Source organism: Impatiens glandulifera, chromosome 6 (assembly GCF_907164915.1).
Source record: "Impatiens glandulifera chromosome 6, dImpGla2.1, whole genome shotgun sequence".
NCBI classification, from domain to species: Eukaryota; Viridiplantae; Streptophyta; class Magnoliopsida; order Ericales; family Balsaminaceae; genus Impatiens; species Impatiens glandulifera.
In genome coordinates, this window is record NC_061867.1 from 33,055,371 (window position 1) to 33,061,370 (window position 6,000).

Below are 6,000 nucleotides of genomic sequence, written 5' to 3' on the forward strand. Positions count from 1 at the left end.
CTTCAAGAACGAATATCATGAAGACACGTGTCTTTCATGATTAAAAATGTGATATACAGGCGTGACGACCCATTACCACACGCACATTTTCTTTTAATGATGTCTTTTATGTTAATCATGTCTTTTGTTAATGATGTATTTTAAGACACGTGTCAGTTAGATTCTATAAAAGGGTGTCGTGCACGCCTAAGATGTCTCACCTTCCATAAATCAATTGACCAGGATGAAGACCACTTTGCTCAGGAACAACTTCGACCTCCACAATGAAACAAGGTCAATAATGGGTATGTTCAGCCTTCAGTTGCTCGAAATATCTAAATCCCTCAAGATAGAAGAAGCTAAGAGAATCGAAGATACTAACGCAGTCGCTCAACGCTTCCAAGCTGAATAAGATGCTATTGCTGAAGCTACTAAAGCTGCTAACCTCGCTCTTAATAATGTTAAAAATGGGGAAGGTAGCAATCGAGGGGGAACTTGTGGTCGGGGCACTCGTTCCAGGAGGAAGTCAGACCGTGGAGGTGGCCGAGGTGCAAGTCGAGGAAGAAAAAGTAGATGGCAAAATATTCTCTTCGGTGAAAGAAAAAACAATTAGAATGAAGGCTGAAGCTTCAAGAATTAAAAGGGGGATCTCAAACCTTACATATTTTATATGTTTCATATTTATATAAATATATTTATTACCTTTTAATCTCGTGTTTTGAACTCAATTTTAACTTAGTTTTAACATCATCAAAAAGGGGGAAATTGTTAGATTAAGTTAAATAAAGAAAAAGGAAAATTAATTAAAAGAGAAATAATTAATTAAAGAAAAATGTATTTAAACTTAGGTGAATAAGTTTAATCAATCCAACATAGTTTTAATGATGTGTTCTGAACAAAACTAAGTTGTGTAAATTGTCTATGCATAGGTACGTCTGAAGTGACGAGCAGATGTTTCACTTCAATAGACGCTCTAGTCTGAAGAAATGCGCGAATAGACGTCTCACTTTAAAAAACGTTCTGGTCTAAAGAAGTACGCGAGCATACGTCTCACTTCAATAGACGCTCTGGTCAAAAAAGGTGCGCGAGCAGACATCTCACTTCAATAGACGCTCAGGTCTAAAATAGTGTGCGAGCAAACGTCTCATTTCAATAGATGCTCTGGTTTGAAGAAGTGTGCGAGTAGACGCTTTGCTTCAGCAGCCGTATAAAGAAGCACGAGCAGACGTCTTGCTTCAGCAACCGTCTGAAGAAGCATTCGTTTATCTACTCTTCTCATTAGCATAGCGAACAGTCGAGTTTGTTATCAGTCGTCTGCCAAGTCAGCTTTATATGCTTAACTGCCAAGTACTCAACTATTTCTTTAGCCCGCATTGTACCTTTTAGTACACCACGTTCTACCGAATATTTTGTAATACAATCTGGTACGCCACGATCCATCGAATATATTCTTATGTATGTTCATGTACACATGGCGTGCGTCTAACGGAAATATGACACGTATACAAGAAAAAGATTCGATTGTTGTTACTCTTCAATATAAAAGGTGATCCAAGTACAACGACGAGTTCTTTCTTGTCGCTCTTGACTCTTGATCTTTGAGCTCGCTTCCTTGAACAATTGCACGAATTAAGAACAGATAAGCGTTCTGATTACTCTCACTCTAAGATCAATGTGTAATTCATTTATTTTTTTATCTGAGTGTATTTTCAGTACTGTAAGTTGAAAAAGGCGTTGTTTGGTTAACAGAGTGTTAGCTTGGAGTTCGGAAACAGTCAACTGTTAAGTCCTGTATTTCTAAATATATTGATTACCTTTTAATCTCGTGTTCTGAACTCAATTTTAACTTAGTTTTAACATCATCAAAAAGGGGAAATTGTTAGATTAAGTTAAATAAAGAAAAAAGAAAATTAATTAAAAGAGAAATAATTAATTAAGGGAAAATGCGATTAAACTTAGGTGAATAAGTTTAATCAATACGACATAGTTTTAATGACGTGTTCTGAACAAAACTAAGTTGTGTAAATTGTCTATGCGAAGGTACGTCTGAAGTGGCGAGCAAACGTCTCACTTCAATAGACGCTTTAATCTGAAAAAGTGCGCGAGAAGATGTCTCACTTCAACATATGCTCTGGTCTGAAGAAGTGCGCAAGTAGACGTCTCACTTCAACAAACGCTTTGGTCTAAAAAGGTGCGCGAGAAGACGTCTTACTTTAAAAGACGCTCTAGTCTAAAGAAATGTGCGAGCAAACGTCTCACTTCAGCATATACTCTGGTTTGAAGAAGTGTGCGAGTAGACGCTTTGCTTAATCAGCCGTATGAAGAAGCACAAGTAGACGCCTTGCTTCAGCAGCCGTATGAAGAAGCGTCCGCTTATCTACTCTTCTAATCAGTATAGCGAACAATCGAGTTTATTATTAGTCGTCTTCCATATCATCTTTATACGCTTAACTGTCAAGTACTCAACTATTCATGTAGCCCACATTGTACCTTTTAGTACACCACGTTCTAACGAATATCCTGTAGTACAATCCGGTACGCCACGATCCAACGGATATATTCTTATGTACGTTTATGTACACATGGCATACGTCTAATGGAAAGCTGAAACGTATCCAAGGGAAAGATTCAACCGTTGCTATTCTTCAATATAAAAAGTGATCCAAGTACAACGATGAGTTCTTTCTTGATGCTCTAGACTCTTGATCTCTGAGCCCGCTTCCTTGAACAATCGCACAAATTAAGAATTGATAAGCGTTGTGATTACTCTCGCTCTAAGATCATTCTGTAATTCATTTATTGTTTTACATGAGTGTATTTTTAGTATTGTAAGTTGAACAGGACATTGTCCGTTCAACAGAGTGTTAACTAGGAGTTCAAAAATAGTCAGCTGTTAATTCTTGTGTTTTTAAATATATTGATTACCTTTTAATCTCGTGTTCTGAACTCAATTTTAACTTAGTTTTAACATCATAAAAAAGGGGAAATTGTTGAATTAAGTTAAATAAATAAAAAAGGAAAATTAATTAAAAGAGAAATAATTAATTAAGGAAAAATGTGTTTAAACTTAGGTGAATAAGTTTAATCAATACAACATAGTTTTAATGATGTGTTTTAAACAAAACTAAGTTGTGTAAATTGTCTATGTGTAGGTACGTCTGAAGTGACGAGCAAATGTTTCACTTCAATAAATGCTCTAGTCAGAAGAAGTGCATGAGCAGACGTCTCACTTTAACAGACGCTCTGGTCTGAAGAAGTGCGCGAGCAGACGTCTCACTTGAACATACGCTCTGGTTTGAAGAGGTGCGCGAGCAGACGTCTCACTTCAACAGACGCTCTAGTCTAAAGAAGTGCGCGAACAAACGTCTCACTTCAGTAGATGCTCTGGTTTGAAGAAGTGTGCGAGTAGACGCTTTGCTTTAGTAGCCGTATGAAGAAGCGCGAGAAGACGCCTTGCTTTAGCATCCGTTTAAAAAAGCGTCCGCTTATCTACTCTTCTCATCAACATAACGAACAATTTTTTTCGTTATTAGTCGTCTGTCAAGTTAGCTTTATACGCTTAACTGCCAAGTACTCAACTATTCCTTTAGCCCGCGTTGTACCTTTTAGTACACCACGTTCTACTGAATATTTGTAGTACAATCTGGTACACCACGATCCAACGAATATATTCTTATGTACGTTCCTGTACACATGGCGTACGTATAACGGAAAGCTGACACGTATCCAAGAGAAAGATTCGACTGTTGCTACTCTTCAATATAAAAGGTGATCCAAGTACAATGACGAGTTCTTTCTTGACGCTCTTGACTCTTGATCTTTGAGCTCGCTTCCTTGAACAATCGCACGAATTAAGAATTGATAAGCGTTGTGATTACTCTCGCCCTAAGATCATTCTGCAGTTCATTTATTGTTTTACTTGAGTGTATTTTTAGTACTGTAAGTTGAATAGGACGTTGTTTGTTCAACAGAGTGTTAGCTAGAAGTTTAGAAACAATCAGTTGTTAAGTCCTGTGTTTCTGACTGGTTTGTGTAGTTGCTATATTAATCAAAGTCTTTTAGTGAAAAACTTTCTGGAATCAAAAGAAGGGGTGATGCAGGGGTTTTATCTCCAAACATCCATAAAACTCCTTGTGTTATTTCATTTCTGCATCTTCCAATTGTATATATGCCGCTTCAAATCGAGCAAGCATTTCCGCACTTGAATCCATTCAAGAGAGCTTACAAAGATTTGTGAAGAATAAAAACATATTTTTGTCTCTGATATGATTACAATCGAATTGAAAGTTATAATTAACACAACAATACTCAACCTCCTACTATTGTTGTATCCGATCCTAACATATCTGTATATAATATATACCAAAATAATATTTATAAATTAAATATATTTATATATATATATATTATACTTACATATAATTAAGTTTTAATTTTCATTTTAATTTTAAGAATTAAATTCACGAAATCAATATAAAATTTTCTTCAGCAAATTTAAACGACCATTATTGAATCACCCAAGTTTAATAAATTTATTTCTTTCTCAAAAACATATTTGAAAGCTCAATTATAAATTATATGTATCTATTTTTTTCTAACTTTAATAAATTTATTTAATTTTCTAAACATATTTTATGTTAATTTAATAATAAAAATATAATTTTTGAAAATCAAATCAAAATATAATTAAATTTTAATATTATTCGTTATTAACAATATAATATTGAAATCGTACTGAAATTGCGGTATAGTCAATATTCTATATGATTGGTATGTTGTTCGAATTGTCAACAAACCGAATTCAAGTATAAATTTTGATAATCAACTGAGTTCGAGTATACATAATTCAAATCGAGTAGAGTGCTATATTACTCAGTTCAACTCGTTTACACCTACTAACTTCAAATTTTAGTGAAATATAACTATTCATTTAGGATGTGTTTGATGAGGGGGAATTGAAATTGGAATTGGCCTTGGAATTCTAATTCCAATTCCATGAGAATTGGCATTGAATTACAATTCAATTCCTATGTTTGGAAAAATTATAGAATTGTAATTCAATTCTAATTCCTATGTTTGGGAAAATGATAGAATTGTAATTAAATTCTAATTTTTATGTTCGAAAAATAAAATATCGGTTCAAAATATTAACTTTTTAAATATGTTTTCACGTTTTTTGCACGTTTAACACGTTTTTGACATGTTTAACACATTTTTACACATTTTTGGCACGTTTAAACACGTTTTTGACATGTTTAACACATTTCACACTTAAAACATATTTTCACACGTTTAACATGTTTTTCACATTTTTGGTATGCTTAACACATTTTTGACACGTTTTCACACGTTTTTCACGTTTAACACGTTTTTTACATTTAACACGTTTTTCACACGTTAAACATGTTTTTCACGTTTTTGGCACGTTAAACACATTTTTGGCTGTCTAACACGTTTTTTACACGTTTTACACATTTTTGACACGTTTAACATGTTTTTCATGTTTTGGCACGTTTAACATGTTTTTCATGCTTTGGCATGTTTAACATGTTTTTCACATTTTCACACGTTTTTTACACGTTTTCACATGTTTTAACATGTTTTTCACGTTTTTCACATGTTTTAACACATACTTCACGTTTTATACATGTTTTTCACGGTTTTCACACGTTTTTCACGGTTTTCACACGTTTTCACGGTTTTCACACGTTTTAACAAGTTTAACACGTTTTTCACGTTTTTCAACCGTTTTCAAGTTTTTCACACATTTTTCATGTTTTTCACACGTTTTAACAAGTTTAACACGTTTTCACACATTTTTCACACAATATAACAAGTTTAACATGTTTTTCACGTTTAATACGTTTTTCACACGTTTAACATGTTTTTTTTTACGTTTTTCACACGTTTAACTCGTTTTTGGCATGTCTAACACGTTTTATACATTTTTGACACGTTCAACACGTTTTTTCACGTTTTGGCACATTTAACACATTTTACACGTTTTTCACGTTTTTCACG